At 39.2% G+C, this 20794-nt stretch overlaps 1 long non-coding RNA gene across 1 annotated transcript; it reads left to right on the top strand.

Moving 5' to 3' along the window:
- The first annotated feature begins 12456 nt into the window (after nt 1-12456).
- Nucleotides 12457-20576, top strand: LOC145409005 (uncharacterized). The gene is made up of 4 exons (XR_013899032.1): nt 12457-12503; nt 12683-12754; nt 18370-18470; nt 19788-20576. It is a non-coding gene; the product is annotated as an uncharacterized LOC145409005 (long non-coding RNA).
- The last annotated feature ends 218 nt before the right edge of the window (nt 20577-20794 follow it).

Here is a 20794-nt window from a genome sequence, read left to right as displayed (position 1 = left end):
GAAGTAAATTTAAACAAATTATCCCAACCCTTCAGTCCAGTGATGCATTTTTCATTATGTTCTTTCTGTTTCCTAATAGTTTGGCTTAGGATACTGTAGACTTCTGAACAGGAGGGTCAGATACATTCTTCATAGAGACTTTTGAACTGGAGGGTTAAATATATTCATCATTAACCTTCTTCTCTACCAGGGAGCTCTCCTAAGCAGAGTAAAATTATATGGAGATAACAAGATAAAATGAAAAAGGCATCAGTGTGTTGTACCTATGGGTTAAAGCTCCATTGGTATAGCTGGTTTATTTTCTTGTGATGGGAATGGGTCACTCTCTTTACAGACTTACCAAACTCAGTGAGCCTTCGGTATGAGGCAGGAGTGGGTCTCCTTGGTCACTGGTCTAATCAACCCTCCAGTCTGGCTACACTTGGCCATTAACTGAGCTGAAAGGGGTTATGGGTCTTTTGTCAGGTGAAAACCAAACGACTAGCTATACCTGTACCTGATTTGCCAGTTTACTCAGTTTACAGAAGTATGAAAAAGTTGTGATATTTTGGAACTCATCCTTAACATACAATCACCGCCTTTACTGGATTTACTGCCGAATCAAACTTAGGCCAAAATATTTCTTAGCATGACTGGTGTAATGTAATGAAAGGGAGCTTCTGTATGCTGTTGAGATTAAAACACTGAAATTCATTGCATTTTTATTTTTTGTGAAAAGCAGAGATGATGCACAATAAGGTACTGTATTTATAACTGTTCTAGGGAGGTATGGTCCATTGGGGTTTATGTTCTGCGTGTTTTTCCCAGGTAGGCCAGAGCTTAGTATTCTACACAACTTGACAAAATACAGTAGGCTGTTAAGTTGGTTGTTGTGTTGGTGCATCGGTCATTTCAGTCCAGCTCTGTATTTACCATGTTCTTGCTACATTGAGATTATTTATTTAGTTTAGGGATCGATATCAGATTGTGAAGGTTTTAGTTGAGACAGTTTTGAACTTTGTTACTACAAATGGTCATTCCATTGCGTAACAAAATTGTATGGAGGCAACAGAAATAAAACAGAATTATTTGTATGGAGGCAGCAAAAATATATATATATATATATATATATATATGGTATATATATATATATTTGTATGGAGGCAATAAAACAAAATTTTATCATGTTCAAGGGGTTGAAAGGTGGTAAAGTATTAGGTTATCATGAGCAAAAATTTGCTGACAATCCCTGGCCAGCATTGAAGCCTGAATTCCATATTTCTCATTCCATCCTTGATGCCAGGCAATATCCTCTTTTCTCATACTTTTTTGTTGTGTGCTTCATATTGCTACCTTCATCATCAACCATACGGTACCTCCTTTTCCACACCAAGGGAGGGTGAGTAAGAGTCCAGAGAACTAGGAAAAAAACTGATAGAATCAGGCAAAGTACCATACTGTACTAACCAAAGTTTGCCCTATTAAATTAGTCATACTCCCACTTACTGTTCAAACCCCCTGAATCCTGGCTCATAAAGATAAAATGTTGCACATTCCATTGCCACTACTGGGAGGAAAGTGTCAGCAGACTTTTAAATGTGATACTGTATTATTTGACTAAACACTATGCCTTTAAAGGTGTCAGATTTGGCACCTCAACTGGGCTTAGATTTTCATCCTTTTGCAGCTTATTAAACATAGCAACAGAAAAAGAAATGTGGCAGCTCCATATCCTTTCCATAGCACTGTTCTGTGATTAGCGTCATATTCAACAGTTAATTTGTTGTTACAGTTCGGCATTTAAGATGGAGAGATGCCAGTTTTAGGGTAAGTTTGAATAAAAAGAGTATAGTAGGGCTGACATTACTGAAATGCATTTTCTTGTAGCCCAGGAAACCATTTGGGGTACAGTTTAATACGGTATACCGTACATTGAGTTGTAACCATAATTAAAAAGTGAAAACATTTTCTTGCAAACTAAGGGGGGTCTGATTATCCTAGACATCACTTACCATTAACCTCTCAGCAGAGATTGTTTAGTATTGGCTCAGTTTAGGCAGAGATCTTTTTCTTACCAAGAAAATCATTTCTTGGCAGTTAGGATAAAATACTGGTATGTAAATTTTGATTTATGTTTTTGATTCCTTCAAGCAGAGGTTCCTTTTTGTAAAGCCCAGGAGCAGCCATTAACTCACAGCTTCAACCTTGCCTGCTTAGACACCAAGACTTGCATTCTGCACTCGCCACTCAAGACATAGATGTATGGTGGGATGCCCATGCAGCCATCACTGACTGCAGCTGCAAAGCTGGATATAAAGAACCTCTTACAGTCAGAGTCATGGCAAAAGAGGCAAGGTAGTTGTGCTGCGGGAGAGGCATGTGGGGAATTAGTCTGCTTCCTGGCACCCACTCTGAACAATGGTAGATCTGTCTATCATCCAGTCCTGTATTGCTCAAGAAGGACCATAGGAGCCCAGGTCTAGGATTTAGTCCAAATATTTAAGGCTTGAGTGACCAGTTGCCCATCCCAGAGTGGCATTATGTGAGCAATAAACCCCAACTATCCCTGATCAATGTAAAGTTGCCTAAAGGCAGCATAACATCAAGTGAGTGGATGGTGGACACCCACACCTACTACAAAGAAGGAATGGTGAATGAAAGAATTCTATCAGGCAGGTCAAAAGTTGAGAGCATGTTGCCATTGGTGACTAGCGATTATTTTTTATTTTCATTTTTTTTAGTGCAGATATTAACTTCCTTAACATTTTATAACATACTATAGCCAATATTTGATACAGGGCGTGTGGCAATACCCACGAATTTGTAACCACTGACTGTATAACTGTATTTTCAGAAGGCCTATGGCAAGACCTACCACTTTCTTTTGTTGCATACGCACTCTGTATGCGTTTACAACAATACAGTAAATATTTAAATCAATCAGTCATTAGCACGGCGCGAGAGAGCCCCTAGGAGCCTTCAAGGGTCGCAGTCTTGTGGGCTTTGGAACTACGTAGCACCTCAACGATTTATTTTGCATATTACAACATATTCTTCTCTTATGCTCTTTTATATCCTTATTAACACATATATAGATTGCCCCAAAGATATACAGAAGAATATTAACGCGGCATATGCAGAACATATGCAGAAATTTATTTTGAGGAAATGCGGCTCTACCGTAGCACGTCTCTCGCAGCGATATATTTTGCATATTACAGCTTGTTCTTTGTTTTCATGCTTCATAAATATTTAACTCATTCACAGGTGACCCAAATAACATGCAAGAGAATGTTAACGTGACACATGAGGAAATAAATGTTAGCGATAAGAATGAGACTCATGGGAGTCTCCTAAGGTCACGGGGACATCAAAACATTCCTGGGTCATGTGGCTGTGGAATTAATGGGATTCTTCGTTATTTTAGAATATATACGAGCGATTATTTTTCAGGTGAGTAGCCACAGGTGTTGGGTTGTTTAAAATTCGTGTTTTGTGCAAGATATTAAACTTGTTACCAATGTAGGCTGTCACACAGTACGGTAGTTTTGGGGTTAAGTGTTGAGTTTCAGATGTACTGTACTATACTTCATTTCACCTCTTCTGGTACCATCAGTGAGGTCCTCAACACCTGTGGCATTGATAAAGGTCCTCAGTACTGGATATACCTTTTTGTATTGCTTTTATATATTGGTTCTCAAGGTAAAACATAGAGGTTTACCCAGTGCAGAGGATTTATTATTATATACATCAACACAACAGGCGTTGAGGACATCAGTGATCGTGCCAAACTTGGTGAAATGGATTATAGTATTTATGATATTGTTATAGCCATGTTCCAGTTGAGCCACATTAATTTTCATGTGGACAACATTTATATCAGTTATTTCAGTGCGTACATTGTTCTTGATAACAGTTCTTTCGCAGATTTAGGCGAAAATCTTGGATAGCTCCTGTACAGTAATAATGTTGCCTCTTATCATTCTTATTATATGAAGTATAGCCAGATGATCAGTTGCACTGGATTAAAGAGTTGCTGAAATGCATACTTTTAACATTGTTCATAGAAAATTGTCAGTCTACATCCATAAAATTATAATGGATTGTTATGAAAACCAAACCAAATACAGTACCCTTCAGACCTGCAACCATATTATTTCAGTTATAACTTTATTTTAGTAAATATTTGCAAAGCCATAACCCCTAATTCTGAAGATGGAATTATACTGGTCACTTAGACAACCAACACTGATGCTGCTTAACCTAATTTAGATTTGTGTAATTCAGGCCTAATTGAGACCAATTTCCGACCTTACCTTCATTCCTTTATTGTCAACTGTTAGTGTTGTGGCTTTGTAAAGAAAAATTACCCTTTTATCCTTTAGGTGTAACCAAGACAGTCTGGGCTAGATTTGTGGAGTTATATGAGACTACTGCAGTGGGAGGGCTGAAAAGGGATGCTTTCACTTGGCAGCACTGATATGACCAGGTAGTATAGTTTCTAGGTTATACTAATGTCCTTTAACTCCCTCCTCATCCCATAAAAGGAGTAGCTATCCTAATGTATGGTATGGGGTGAAAAATTGAGACACTAATAATGAAAGGAAAAGTATTCACAGTTGTATGGTATTTAGGAAGAACTGCAAGAACTTTAGCACAAAAACTGAAGGAAGCCATATACAGTGCTGGGTGGTAACCATATAACCAACCCATACGTGTTCCCCTACATTTCAACAAGTGGGTTGGTGGAGGGTTAGTGCCCCTCCCTGTAAAACAACTAACTCAAAGAGAAATGGGCACCCGTAATGGGATTATTGCGTCTGGCTGTAGATGGACCAGCTACATCAGTGTAACTTATTCCACCCATCCACTACTTTTTTTTCCAAGTCATATCCTTCGTATCTCTTGACAAAGCGAGTTTTTCCAGGTTGTACCCATTTCTTTGAGTTTTATCATGTGTGCTCACTTACTATTATATATACTCTTTGTTCACTTCTTCCATCCACTTAAGCATCTTGGAGAAGTCATCCCTTATTCAACTCCTTGCTAATTAGACCTGGTGCTGCCAAATTTTATTATTAAAGGCTGTTCATTTTGAAGGAGTTTATATAAGCTATATCTAACCCCTCAAGTTTAAAACGTCACTCCAAGGCTAAATAAAATCATTTGAAGATAGGAAGAATAAAATAAAAAGGACCACCCAGATTTAAGAATTTAATCCCATCTCTCCAATAACGTATTTTTCAGTATGTCCCCTCCCCGTAAAACAACTAACTCAAAAGTCAAATGGCCACCCCTTATGGGATTGTGGTGTCTGGCAATAAGTAGATAGATAGATAGATTCTTGCTTTCTTAAGACGGTTTTATTCAGCTTTGGAGACTTTAACAGAGGGATTAGATACAGCAGTATAATTGCAATAGGTACAGTCACACCCATAGGTGTCTTCAGTGACATTGTTATCTCAATTAGATGAGGGTTGTTTTCTGTGGTGTCACAAATTCTTCATTTTGTCATGGTTCGCCTGACCAAAGCCCCATATTCCCATGAGTCCCTGTTGTTCATAATGAGGGTAAAACATTGAAACAAGGCATTTGTGACAAGTTAGCATAAAAATCAATTGAAGCACTTGAAACACGAAGAAAACCTTGGGTCATCGTTGAAATAAATAAATAAGTAAAGTATTGTATTCTTTTTCCAAACAAAGCTTGGACTTTGCTGGAAGGATAGGAGTCAAGAGTGAAAGCGGTAGAAATGAGTTACCGGTATTTGAGAGCAGCATGTGGAGTTAGCCTACATGAAGAGACAGACTGGCGAAGGATTGTTGTGGTGTGGATGTGGAAGTATTAGAAAACATTAGGAGAAATACATTGAGCTGGTTTGGCCATGTGGAGAAGATGGAGAGTGAGAGATTAATGAGGAGAGTGTATGTGAATGAAGTGGATGGATGGAGAGGGAGGGGGACACCAAGGATGAGATGGAGGGATGGAGTGGGATGGTACAATGTATGAGAGAGAGGGATGTTGAGGGGAAGGCATTGAAATGGCGAGAGACAATGCAACATGGAGGTGATTTCTTTGTGGCCACCCCTTACGGAATTAGGGCGTCTAGCTATAGATGGATAGACTTAGCATTGAAAATTTCAGCATAGCCGTCACTAATCCCTTTATGAAAAGATGCCATCATAAAGCTGGGTAAACTTATACAAAGTTAGCCATAATAAGTCATTTAAATAGATCATTGTACTTAATGGGTTAACAGAATCAGAGATACCATATCGTACTTGATTAATGGCAGGGTTTGTTTCAGGTTCATGACTGAGTTCAGACCACAAGGACAAACGTGAAGAAAAAACAGCAAGTCAGCAGCAACGTGAGGGACAAAGGACTGGCTATGGCAACAAATGGATCTTATATTTGACTCTCGTTTCTTTGTTGTTTCTTGGAGGGAACAGTTTTGTGGACTTCAAGTATTTGCTTCCTTCTCCATTGCCTTAACAAAAAACTGATACAAGTGAGGCAACCCTTGTGTCTCTGTGCAAGAATTCTTTATAGGTGCATGGTAGTTGAGTGGTTAAAATGCCACAGTTGGAGTAACATTCTAGCCATGAACATAAGCTGGATCCCCAAGAGGTTACTGGAAGGTGTAGATCAAGTAATGCCATCAAGGGAAGTAAGCTGGTCATCTACTCTTAAGTGTACTGGACGTCAGTAGCCTAGTCTGAGGCTCCTACACCTCAGAGGAGTAACACGGGATTGGCAGTTTTAACCCTTGTACTGCAGTTTGGATACTTCGATGCTTTTTTCAAGATAACACCAGAGGGTATTGTTTAACTTGAAAAAATACTAGGCATCAAAGGCTTGTTTAACTGGGAGAGATATTAGGCATCAGAGGCTAAAAATATTATCTTTGAATACCCTAATTCTTTGTATGCAATTGATATATCTAAGAAATATATTTATTCTTTACTCTTTTTATTCTAACACAGCCTAAAACTGTCATCACTCCAACTTGAATGCCGAGGTACTGTATGAGCACAGATTAACATTAGAATATGGTGCTAGTCATGAAGAAGTGATAGGGAAAGGCTGTTGGGCTGTTGCATTGTCTTTTTCTGCCATTGAGTGTGAAATAAGCTGCAAAAGAATTAAAATCTGGGCCAAGTTAAGTTGAAAGAACTATAACATCAGACAGTTTTGTTCCATCCATCCATCCATCATCCAATCCTATGTTGCCCCATGAGGAGTGTAGGAGTCCGGGGCTAGGCAAGTTGGTCCTGACATTTAAGATGACAGTTTTGTTCATTTGAGAAAATTCCTGGCGCTATGAGAGACATAATCTTTTAAGTTTCTGAGTCTGTACAGTTGAAAGAAGTGTTCCTTACCATATTTTTCGTAGGAGTAGAATATGTGATACTTATAATGCAAATGTTTGGTTACAAAAGGATTTTATTTTAAGTGTGTGAACTGGAATGTTGGTTAGAATCAGCTTGTCAGAGATGCTTGGTATGGTACTATTCTTTATTTGGACAAGGTTTAATCAAGTGATGGAATGATCACTGATTACTTTGTTGGCAGAAAATAGATCTGGCTGTGTGGTAAGATGACAAAGAACGTTACAAATGTGTATATAAAGTGTCCATAAATTAGGTTTGGCTGAGGGGAAAGAGAGGAACAAAAAAATACATGATAACATAATTTTATTTGTCACATGTTCATAAAGTACTGTATGTCTGACTGTGTGGGTAAGAAAACTGAATATACTGTACCAGTATTATAATTGCACTGCGCAGTTTACCCTTGTGCGGTGTGGTGTGGTGAGGATCTGTCTCTTCTCCCCTTTGGGCTAAGATGCAAATGAATGTGTTTGAATGGATGAGTAAATTGGGAGGGTGTCGTCCTGTCTCGGCTACCTCCCTTTCCTTGGGGGAAGCAGCTTAGGTAGATAGGTAGACTATACCGGTAATTGTATTTATTGAGGGTTCATAAATTGGGTCTGGCTATGTGGTAAGATAACAAAGAATGCAATTGTTTTCAAGTGTTCATGAATTTGATTTGGCGGATTGAGAAGTGAACAAAGAATTGTATAATTTTTCAAATGTTCATTAATTAGGTTTAAGCGTAAAAGGAACAGAGAACAATAGTACAGTAATTGTATTTTATCACGTGTCCATAAATTAGGTCTGGCTGTGTGGTAAGAGAACAAAGAAATACTGTATTGTGGTTTTCAAGTGCATAAAACCAGAAGTGTAGTGATGGATGTGATAAAGCAACAGACACTTGAAACATTACAAGATGGCAGAGTGGAGGACATGTGTATTAGTGACACACAGGACATACCACATACCGTCTTCAGCACAGCTCTGGGGGTTAATAAGTTTGAGTGTTCGGAATGTGAGATGCAGTTTACTAGCAAGTCACTTCTTAACAGTCACATGCAAGTGCATTCCACAGTGACAAATTTTAAATGTGAGGAATGTGAAAAGTATTTTAAAACTCAGAGAACTTTACTTAATCACCTTATACTTCACACAGCAGTAAAAAATGTTCCATGTTCAGAATGTAATAAAATGTTTTATAGCAAAGCTGCGCTGAACAAGCACTCAGTAACTCATGCAATACGTAAGGAAGTTGAATGTGAAGAATGTGGGAGGTTATTCATTTGCAAGAAGAACCTGAAACAGCACAGGCAAAGGGTACATTCAGCAGAAAAAAATTATAAGTGTTATGAATGTGGCAAGTCTTTTAAAGTGAAGCAGGATTTAGATGCACATTTTGTGATCCACACAGGAGTGAAGGATTTTGAGTGCTTGGAATGTGGAAAATTATTCGCTCGAAAGTGCAACCTTAACCGACACACACTGACTCACACAGAAGTTAGAAAGTTTAAGTGTGACGAGTGTGGGAAGCTTTTCAAGTCCAAATATGAAGTTTTTCTCCATAGCATTACTCACTCAGGGGAGAAGAAGTATGAATGTACGGAATGTGATAAAGTATTTGCTCGTAAATGTCACCTCAACCGACACTTCAAGACTCACTCAAGAGGGAAGGAGTTTAGATGCAGTGAATGTGGACAGTCTTTCCTGCACAATAATAATTTAGTTGAACATATAAATATTTTTCACAGTGCTTCTCTTTCAAGTTCCTCTGACACACAGCCATACATGGGTGTCCCAGCAGATATGTGCAGTGATAGTAGCAACCTTACTCAGAGTCTGAGAGAGTTCAGGCATCAGGAATGTGATTGATGTAGAGTATCATCATCTCCACTAAGATTCAGACTGTTTTGTAATACAGCATTTTAACTGAACTTCTGTATGCTGTTGAAATTAAATATTTTAAACTATATTACTTCGTAGTCTTACTGTTGTGAGAGGTACTGGGGAGAGAAGCCTTTATGTAGTGGCATTGATATATCTAGGTCACTCAACTGCCCTATCCCCCCAAAGAAGGATGGTGACCTGCAGAAAATTGACTTAAACCTGCAGTCCACCTAATTCACGTTTCAGATGAGTCTGGGGGCTATTACTATTACCACTATTGGTGTGAGAAACAGAATGCTGTACCATATATTTGTCGTTAATATTTCTTTATCTGTACTGTAATTCAAACGTCATATAAAGATCTGTCATTATGCAGTATTACTGGAAATAGCATCCATACACATAAGTAAGAAGTCTGGAGAATATTTCAGATTTCATCAACTATTTCAAAATGTAAAGGTGGCAAAAGCAAGGATACTTTTCTTGGGCAGTGTGCTTCATCCATCGGCATCTCTTCATCTGTGCTTTTGTTTCATCACATTCCACAGCTCACTGTCTCACTCATTCACTTACCATATCATCTTTGCCTTTCACACCTTCTCTTTCCCTCAGACTCATTCATATTCCTCTTTGCTGTCCCAGTCATATTGATTTTCTTTAAGACTATCATTTTTGCACACTTCCTTTTGTTAACAGATTTCCTTCCCCTATATCTTTTATGAGTATTAATATTTCCTGTCCAACCAATTCAGCACATATTTTTCATTATCATCATCTGGACCTCCTTTCCCACCCTAGGGTCTATTTCTATATTTACCTCTCACAACTTGTCAGACTCATGTGCTACCAGTGTCTCACATATATTTGTTAATGTGGGTGTCATTCTCATTTTTCTCTTAACTTGGCAACTGCCATCGCTCCATCTTGAATGCTGGATTTTCACCATATATTAACTGTAGAATTTGGTAACAATCATGCAGTACTATACAAAGGCTATAGAACAGCAGTACAGTACTGGTATTGTCTTTCACTGCCATTGAGCCATGTGAAATAAGCTGCAAAATAATGTATGGACCAAGTTAAAGTAAAATGAGTACGACACCATGTAGTTCTCTTGTGTTTGTACTGCACAGTATGGTATATATATATATATTTTTTTCCAGCCACTTAATTTCCTTGAGGCATGCTTCCCTCATTTCTTCTCATCTTAAATGTCGGGACCAACTGCCTAGTCCCGGGCTCCTACGCTCCTCATGGGGCAGTGTAGGATTGGATGATAAATGGATGGATGGTACAGTACATAATCTTTTCATAACAAGAGTTGAATAAAAAGTAAAACCACTTGAAGGTGGCTTTCTAAAATTGAAAAATATGACCTTGGGCTGAAGGCAGTAAAATTTTCCACAAATCAAAGTCTTTCTCCATCCACCAACACAGTATACCATTACTTCTCTCTCGGCAACCATTGCTTGACGTATCTTCACAAACTTTCAGACATTGCCATTCACAAGCATCCAAGCAACTCTGAAGTCTCAGTCTGCAAAAATGCCTCTTCACTACAAGCAGTTCTTGTCATGAGTCTGGTGTGTGTTCCAAAATATTTTCTTTTTCATTTATCAGTAGTTGGCATCATATCCCTTGCCAAGAGCTGTGTAATCATCATAACCTCCGATACATTGTTTCTCCCAGGCTACCTTTTCTTCACACTTTTCTTATTCTTTCAAACATTTCTCTTCCTATTCTTTCTTTTTTTTCCAATTCACTGGACTACACCAATCCACTCTCTTCCATATCACATAAGGTCTGCCTGTGTGTGTAAAGGTGGGGCCAAACTGAATTACCAGAATCATGGTTGTTGCACTTAAGTAGCCAACTGAATATGTAGGCTAATTCCAGATTTTCATGGTAAGGTTGTTTGACTTCCTTTCTCTCTCTCTCTCTCTCTCTCTCTCTCTCTCTCTCTCTCTCTCTCTCTCTCTCTCTCTCTCTCTTTTATAAATAGAAATATGTTTCACATCCCCCTTCCCTTTCATTCTCTCTCTCTCTCTCTCTCTCTCTCTCTCTCTCTCGTCTCATTTACTCGCATTTAGGTCACGGACTGCACTTATTAAATTATTCCAGTCTGGTTACTGGCACTTCTGCTGGACACTTCGAAAGAAAGAGGGGAGGAGGACTCTTGTGAGAGCGAGGTATATGAGATTGACTGAAATGTTTATTGTCGTAATAGTATACCGAGTGCGACAATATTTTCTGTTTTCCACGTGTGTGTTTGGGGAGCTGATAGTGGATTGTGCCTGAGCTGTATTTTGTCCTGGTACTGAAGCAGAGGAGCGTGAGGTATTATAATATGTTACGAAGGTATTGTTTCCACCTTTTTATCAGGCTGCAGTGTGCTCTTGGATCTTCAGTGAAATTTTGTAGATTATCGGAGGAAATTACAATAAATTTTCATATAATAGGTAATACATTCTTAATGGCAATCGTATTCCGTAGATTGTCGAAAGAAATATTAAGTTTTATATAATGGGGCACTTACCTATTTATTCAAACTACATCAATTATTCTATCTATCGATCTGTCTATTGCCAGACGCCATAATCCCGTAAGGGGTGGCCATTTGACTCTGAGTTCTTTGTTTTACAGGGAGGGGCACTAACCCTCCAACCCACTTGTTGACACGTAAAAGGGAGCACGTATGGTTTGGTTATATGGTTACCGCCCAGCGTTGTAAATGGTTTCTTGGCTTACAGGAAACCATTTGGCTTGTCACTCAGTGTAAAGCCACCTGTAATGGAAAGAAAAGCAATAAGAAGTGACAGGAAAGATGGGAGAAATAGGAAGAGAGGAGGGCAGGCACAGAAAAAGAATGATAACGGCAAAGGAAGAAGTAAGCAGCACTACATCAAGTGAGTGGATGATGGTCGCCACCACCCACCACTACATCAATTATTGCTTTGTATAAAAAGTTCATAATCGTTGTACGGAGAGATTGGTCGTAACTTACGGGACAATCCTGTCGTGGGAATTAACCCTGGAGAAAAATTAGTTTGGTAAAAAGACGCTAGATAGTTTTGTAAAGCAAATTACAGTTATGAAATGGATAGAACCGGCTAGTTTGATGTGAGACGCAAATGTAAGGAAAAGAAATACAGGAAGAGAGCCCGGTCCTGAGTACAAGATTACATAATAAACCAAAACAATACGAGAAATATGTGGACGGAATGACAGTATTTTGCAGGGGTTTTGTACAGAAGATACATGCTTGTGAGTACCCGTTTACCTTAATTATTCTTAAGTATGTGGCATATGAACGATGACAAACTTCTCAATACAGTTTAGATCAAAATCACACAAGGCCACAAAAAAGTTTGGACGTGATTTTGCTTTGGAAGGTAATAGTTTTATATATATTTTTTTTAACCAGTTTTTTTATTCTGTTTCAGGTAGTTTAATGAGAAAACAGCAGGAGAGCAGTCTGTGCAAGTAATGTGGACTCTGCCAGCCTCACCATCAAGGTAATTTTTGCCTAAGTGATTGCGTACCTTAGTGATGGTTAAGAGGCTAGGGAACCAGAACTCTTAGGGATTGCCTCTTCTCAGGGATTCATTCATGTAGTGGTCATACTTATTCTTGAATGCATTAACACGGGCAGTTCACTACGTATTCAGGCTGACTATTCCATTTGTTTACAGGTCTCGCATCAGCAAAAATTTTGTGCTTGGTAGTTCTGTGCCTTGGTTTGACAAGTTTGAGACTGTGGCCTGTTGTGTCTGTCTGTCTGGTCTATTCAGTGCTCTTTGGAAAAATTGGTGTGGGTTGGTACTGTCAGAACCTTTCAGGACCTGAAAAACATTAATCAGGTTTCCTCTTGTCCTTCTTTCTTGCAAGGTTGTAAGTCCCAGCCTGAAAATTCTTGTCTTATATGGCAAGTTGCAGAGCTGTGGCACCAGCTTCATAGCCCATCTCTTGATCTCCAACTTGTCAATGTCTCCCTTGGTCCGTGGAGACCATTCTTGTACTGTATACTTAATAGGTTTCATCAGCAAAGATATATAAGCCCACTCTAATTTTTACTTTCAGATGTTTTTTTCTTGGTAGATTTTTGGGTGCGATTCATTTGAGTTTTATGTTGTTTTCTAATGCAAACAGTGCCTAATGTGGAGGAGGGGTTTCCTCCCACAGACTCTTCCCCATCCCCAAGTTCAATAATAATCTCAGACCAATTTGCAGAGGAAATGTGATGGAAGAAAAGTGATTATTTTGCAGAGTCCTATTTGCTGGGAGAAAAATTTATATAAGAGGTTTTGTAAGCTAAAACTTTTTTTTTTTTTTTTCCCTGATGTTTTTGCCCTTTTGCAGCCTCTTAGAGGTCAGTGGCAGAGTAGGATAATATAATAGTTTTAAATCCTTTCCAAACCACTTCTTTGTGACTAAAGCTGTGTTACTGCATAGCTTTCTTGTTATAGCTAAGCAGTCAAGGTGCAGAGGTGTCAGTTCTAAGCCAAGTTAAAGTGAAAAGAGTAGTAAAGGGGTGACTTTACAGTGTTGATGTTATTTTGGGGGGGTTAGGATAATACCTGGTTGTTTTGTATGTGTGTGTGTGTGTGTGTGTGTGTGTGAAAAGCAATTTTGTTACCTAATTTTCATGGAAGCCTTTGCATAGGTGAGCATATTGTTTTTATAACTTAAGGGATTAGCTACTTCTATTCTGATTAGACTCATCTCTCAGTTGCCATAATGAAATTTGAAAGATGTCATTATGCAGGTACAGAGGTACGGTACTTAATCACATGATGTTACATGCATCATATTTTTATGTGCCAACAGCTGTTGTGAAAAATTTGTGTGGTTAGGTATATTGAGCAAATAATTGTATGAATTTTTTTTTTTAGGTACTCTGGCTTGGCTTAGTATAGGTATATATACCCTCAGCAAATATATAAACGCACAAACCAAAAATGTGGAGTTAGTGTGACCTGTTATAGAATTTTCCATAAAATTGTTTTTGTGGGTGTACTGAACGGCTTGTTTTGCTCAGTTATGGCAACCCACTACTCACCGACCACCCCCACTGAGCTTATTGAGTCATTATAGTCATGAGCTGCTCAGAGCATGGTGAGGAGTTGGTCAGTGAGCGTGACCAGTACACAGTCACTCCTTGCACTTGGGACAATAAAGGGCCAGCCTGAAATGTGGACTTTTGTCAGAAGTCACAATGCCACAGATGTCACAAGCCATGAGGGAGCGTGCCATTGGCATGCTTAATGCTGGAATGTCTGTGACAGCGGTATCCGGACAATTGAATGTGCATCATTCAACCATCAGTCACCTTAGAAGTCAGTTCCGAGAAACTGGCAGCACTGTGAACCAGCCACATGCCCGCCAACCACGTGTGACCACTCCCGCACAAGATCGGCACATGCAACTCCAGCACCTGCGTGATCGCCTGTGCCCAGCCACCCGGACTGCAGATGAGACGGTCGGAGTCCACAACAGGCGGATCTCGGCTCAGACGGTCAGAAATCGTCTGAGGGAGGCAGGTCTCCGCACCCATCGACCGCACCGGGGTTTGGACGTGACCCCCGTACGCCTGCAGAACCGACTCGACTGGGCTAACCGTCACCTTCGGTGGAGACTTGCGTGGTGGAGGACAGTGCTGTTCAGCGATGAATCATGCTATCAACTTTACTGCGCCGATGGTAGGCAACACGTATGGCGACGTGTGGGCGAGCATTATGCTGATGTCAATGTCGTGCGTCGGGTGGCACATGGTGGTGCAAGTGTGATGGTCTGAGCAGGCATTTGCCATGGACAGCGTACCCAGCTGCATTTCGTTGAGGGCAACCTGAGCGCGCAGCGGTATCGCGACGAGATCCTGAGGCCCAGTGTCGTGCCATTTGTCCGCCTCCATCATGTGACATTCCAGCATGATAATGCCCGACTGCACACTGCCAGGATCTGCACGGAGTTCCTGGATGACGAGGATGTTCCTGTCCTGAATTGGCCAGCATATTCTCCCGGTATGTCGCCAATAGAACATGTTTGGTATGTTCTGGATCAGTGTGTGAGGCAGCGTGTTCCAGTGCCAGAAAACGTGCGCCAGATCCGAGTTGCACTGCAGGAGGAGTGGGCGAACATTCCACAGGCCACCATTGACAATCTGGTGAACTCTATGCGCTGGAAGTGTACCGCTTTGCGCAATGCCAATGGTGGACCCACTCGGTACTAAGAGCTGTGAACTCAGACTGCTGACCCCTTGTCTCTTTAGGCTGTGATAAGTTGTGATTTGTTCACAGAAATTCGTTAATAATGTTAATGTGATTTCAGTACTATGTCCAGAATAAAATAAAAATTAATGTGCGGATTTATTTTCCGTTGGATCAGTAAATAAAACAAAATAACTTCTTCGTGCGTTTATAATTTTGTTGAGTATACATGTATTGTATTATTGTACCATACTTCTCATGTTACTACTTTGTACTCCCCGCCCCCCAATTATTCTGCCATGTTACCTTCCCTGCACAAGTATATTATCCATGGGCTCCCAGAGGCATATCCAACAGTTATTACAAGGGTTGTCCAAAAATCCATGGTACAGATTATTTTACAATCATAGATAATAAGCATTCAATATTAGGGTCAGATTCGTACTACAAGTAATTTTTAAAAATACTGTGTACTGTATTGCCATGTCTCTTTCAGTGATTCTTTATCATTATTAATGGAAAAAAGGGACACCTACTGTATACTATATATATATATTTTTTTTTTTTTTTTTTTTTTTTTTTTTTTAAGGCAATGATGCACTTGACAGGTTGCTGATGATTGGCTGAATGCAACATGTCTGATACTGTATTTCAAGTAATGACCGGTAATGTGAATCGGCACTGAGAATTGAAATACAGCAGTGTTATTGGGACATAATGCATTCAGCCAGTCATTACCAACCTGTTAAGTACTTCTTCACCTCGATAAAAAAAAATAATAATAACTGAGTGTAATGCATGCTGTCTGCCTTTAGTTCCTTCTTTCCAACACTTTAATAGCTAGTTCTATATTATATAACCCCTTTCTGGCATAGGGATCCAAGGTTAGGCTGCTAGAGTTCACTAGGTTTAGCCCCTTTTACTTCAAGTGGTGGTGCTGGAGAGACACCTTCACATTATGGCACCAATATCATGAGGCAGCAGAGGTTTGTGGTTAAATATCCCTCAGCTCTTCCTGACCCCAGAAAGTAGGTTGATGGACTGCAGGAGGCAGCATCGTCCTCCTGCAGGCTACTAGATTAAATGTCTGTGTGAGCCTGGCAACTTACCAAAGCATCCAGCCAAAAACTCACTCAGCTAGTGTTATTAAGAGCTGAATTCACTGTACAGCAATGTTGGTGTTGCCAGCCTCACCAAGCACTGATACATAGTGCATTTGTTTTCATGCTCAGAGTTTTGCAAATCAGTCCTTGATTTCCGGTATTTTGGCAGCATTTTGATATATTTTCCTAGCCTTAACCCCCTCACTCTTGATGGTATACACTGTAATGTATAGGAGAGACCTTATGAGCTGGTGAAGCCAAATATAACCACCATTAACTTCTTCATAAAATCTTTCCTAATTTGAATTAGTTTGTCCAGAAGTGGCAGAAATAAATAACAAGTCAGCCTCACTATACAGTTGGGTTATGTTCACAGAAAACTGATAGAATAACAGCTGATCATATATCAAAAGTAGAGCTCTTAGCATTTGTATAAGCAGCATTGACAGTCATAAGTTAGAGTACTCATATTTTGATGTTATATCAAAAGGGTGCTAAAAAGATTTTAAGCAAACGATCACATATTGGTCAATCAGAAAACGAGAGTTTGCTGTAGAGGATGCATCATCAGATTCAAGGGGTTAGAGTTAGAGTAACTGGAAGCATTGATAACTAACACATTGGACAATCTGGGCAGTGGAGGACAGAGATTGTAGATGAAGAGGTGAATAGTTGTGAGGACTCATTAATTGTCTTCACTAACAGTGCTGTTTGTGGCTACCACTTCTGTGTCTGCATTGGCATCTCTGAATGTATTCACATAGAAATATGACAAGAGATAATATGCATTAGTCTGGTTATGTAGGTGCTATGTCACCACACTTTTTTTTTTTTTTTCCAAATCTGCTTCATGCAAGTGGAGTGAGTTTCTGTGCTTATTCAGTAAGGACTTATGAAATGTAGGTTTCCTCTGCAGTTCTTCGGTATGTAGAGTGTCAATAAATATTTCGTGTTAAAGTCTTTGTCCCGTGAGTCATTTCTGAATTTATTTATCAGTTCTGTTTTACAGCTGTTCTTTAAACAGATCAATGTAGTTTCATTCAGATAATGTGCCTCGTCAGGGCAATAATTAGTGTACATAAAACCATTGTTAAATGCTAGAAATTTTTTTCGAGATTGTTGTGCCTGGTCAGGGCAATAATTAGTGTACATAAAACCATTGTTAAATGCTAGAAATTTTTTTTGAGATTGTTGGGGAAGGGCACCTTCATGTGGTGGCACTGATGTATCTGGGCGACTCAAGTCCCACGTTATACAGATGTCCCGCAGCTACTTCCCAGTCCCATGAAAAGATGATGGTGGACTGTTGGAGAAAGGCAGCATCTGTTCTAAACTGAAAAAAAGTTGTCTGGAGTTACAGAGTAGAGGAAAAAACTACCCCAAGTCTCAGTGGATCAGTTGCCATGCGTGTTTCCATTCCCCTTTGATATATGGCCGTGGATGAAATCACAGGTCCATAAGCTCTGAGTCTCATTAATTCATGTAGAGAGGAAGTGTAATATTGATGATGATTAATTTTGTAGTATATTTTATATTATTATTATTATTATTATTATTACTATTAAGACTAGTTTTACTGTATTTATCATCATCATCATCATTATCTTATATCATTATATTATTTATAACTGTCATTAATAATACTATTACTATTATTGTTCTCCCTTCAAAATGTCAAACTCAGTAAGTGGCATTGTTGTTGCATGGATTGGTCTCCTCTGCAGTCCTGGCACAAATACTGTAATGAGATGTGGAAGTTCAGACAGTCACAGAAATACTACCAGGTATACAGTATGTGTCTAATGGCAGGGCCTGTTGCAGGTTCATGACTGAGTTCAAACAAGGAGGACATGAGTGGAGTAGAACAGCAAATCTGTAGACCTGCAAATGATGAAGGACTGACACCAGCAAGTGATACACAAGTGAGGCCACTTTATGATATGTACAAGAGTGTTTTTTTTAGTACTGTACCTTTCCACATTCAGGAGTAATTATTGAGTGTCTGTTTTTGCAGTGTGAAAAAAGAATGGGCACAGTACTGTGTAGTGGTTGGAATGGACACTATGGTATTGGTAAAATTCTGATGCATGGGATACAGTGATGTTTTGTTTTAAAAAAATAATAATAATAAATGACGAGTGATGGTTAGTGAGAAGTATGATCGTACCATCTTAATTTCAGAATGTCAGTTTAATAATAGTGAACACTCTCAGTGGACGGGTTTAAGTCTAACTTTTCTCAATTGACTAAAAATAATAGCCGAATACCATGTTGACAGTCTTGAAATCCAGTTTATTTGGTAGAAGAGAATAATACTAGTTTGTCAAAATGTTCATTAAGGCAGAAGTGAAATGATGAATGTGATTAAGCAAGAATCAGTTGATACAGTACAGGATGATGAAGGAAGAGACGTGTGTTAGCGAGACACAGGCCATCCCACACAATGTCTTCCACTCGTCTCCAAAGGTTAAGAAGTTTGAGTGTTTGGAATGTGAGAAGCTGTTTCATAGTAAAGCTTCCCTTGCCAAACACATGGTAACACATTCCACAGCGAGAAATTTTGAGTGCAGTAAATGTGGCAAATGTTTTAAAGCCCGTAAACATTTGACTGCACATCATGCAATTCACACTGGAGTTAAAAAGTATGAATGTCACCAGTGTTTTAAAATGTACTATACCAGAAGTAGCCTACGGACACACTTATCGATTCACCATGGAGCAGCTAAGGAATTTGAGTGTAGAGAGTGTGGGAAAGCATTTGCATATGAGTCTGGTCTCCGGTTGCACATGGTTGCTCATTCTACAGAGAAAAACTTTGAGTGTGAGGAGTGTGGTAAGTCTTTTAAAACTAAGAAGGATTTAAATATTCATTTCATAATTCACACAGGAGTAAAAGAATTCGATTGCGTGGAGTGTGGGAAATTATTTGCACGGAAATGCAATCTCAACCGGCACATGTTGACTCATACAGAAGTAAGAAAGTTTAAATGTGATGTGTGTGGAAAGCTGTTTAAATCTAAGTATGAAATTAATATCCATAGCGTCATTCATACTGGAGTGAAGACTCATGAATGTCCAAAATGTGGTAAACCGTTTGCTCGTAAATGCCACCTCAGTCAGCACTTAAAAGGCTTCTGTGAAATTCAGAATTTCATTTGTGGTGAGTGTGGGAAATCTTTTGCACGTAAAAGTGACTTAACAAGACATGTAAACCTCTCTCATAGTGTTTCGCTCTCCAGTTCAGCAGACATGCAGTCAAACATTGGACACTTACCAGTAATAGGTATCTCACCAGACACAGACACATCACCAGACATGAACACCTCACCAAACATTGGAATGCTACCAGACATGAGCTCCTTGCCAGATATGGAAACCTCTCCAGACATATGCAAGGGCAACATGAAGCTCACCCAGAGTCTGAGAGAGTTCAGGCATCGTGCTTATGACTGAGTATCTCCATGTACTATCACAGTCAGAAGTTTGCCAATGCTGCTGGGGCAACTGTGGCTTTGGAGAAGTTAAGTGAAATACTTTTATGCAGTGAAGCACAAAATGGTATAACATGAGAAGAGGAATTCTCCCTGACACATGGTGAGGAGTGAGAAATGGCAGGTGAGGAATGAGATATGGCAGGGAATGGTCAGTGAATTTTTACTCTTGTAAGTATTGATGAATTTTGACTTTCGGTAATGCTTGGTAAATTTCTATTGAATTGAACTTTTCAACCAGTTGTGTTTTGGTGAAGACTATCTTGTGACAGAATATCTTTGTGTATTAATAAGGGTTAAATTGTATATGCAGTTTAAAATAAACTTCAGATCTAGGTCATACCAAAGATTTGTTGCCCTAAGAAATGTATTTATGTAACTGAAAATAAAATCATATCATATTGTTTAAAGTTGTATCAGCTAAAATTATTCATTGTAATTTTTTTTTTTTCCCCTTGTAAGCTTGATTGCCAAAAAAAAGATAAAGTACACATACACGCACATGTGCGTCCACACACACACGACTTAATGTTTATCTGTTCCTGGATGTTATTTACATATATATATATCATTCATTCAGTGGGCCCTCCATATATGCAGGGGATGCATAAGAGACCCCACAAATGGTGAAACGTATGAATAACTGGTGCCTCCACAAAACTGGCCCTTGCAGCCATAATTATACTGTGCCTAAAAACCCTTTGCAGTGCCACAAACATCGGCATACCTTTCAGGATACCTATTTAAAGTGTATT

Source organism: Coenobita brevimanus, chromosome 79, assembly GCF_032717465.1.
Source record: "Coenobita brevimanus isolate Jiangsu-jjx chromosome 79, ASM3271746v2, whole genome shotgun sequence".
Classification (NCBI taxonomy): domain Eukaryota; kingdom Metazoa; phylum Arthropoda; class Malacostraca; order Decapoda; family Coenobitidae; genus Coenobita; species Coenobita brevimanus.
The sequence above is the reverse complement of the archived record's forward strand: the minus strand, read 5'-3'. Positions and strand labels throughout refer to the sequence as shown.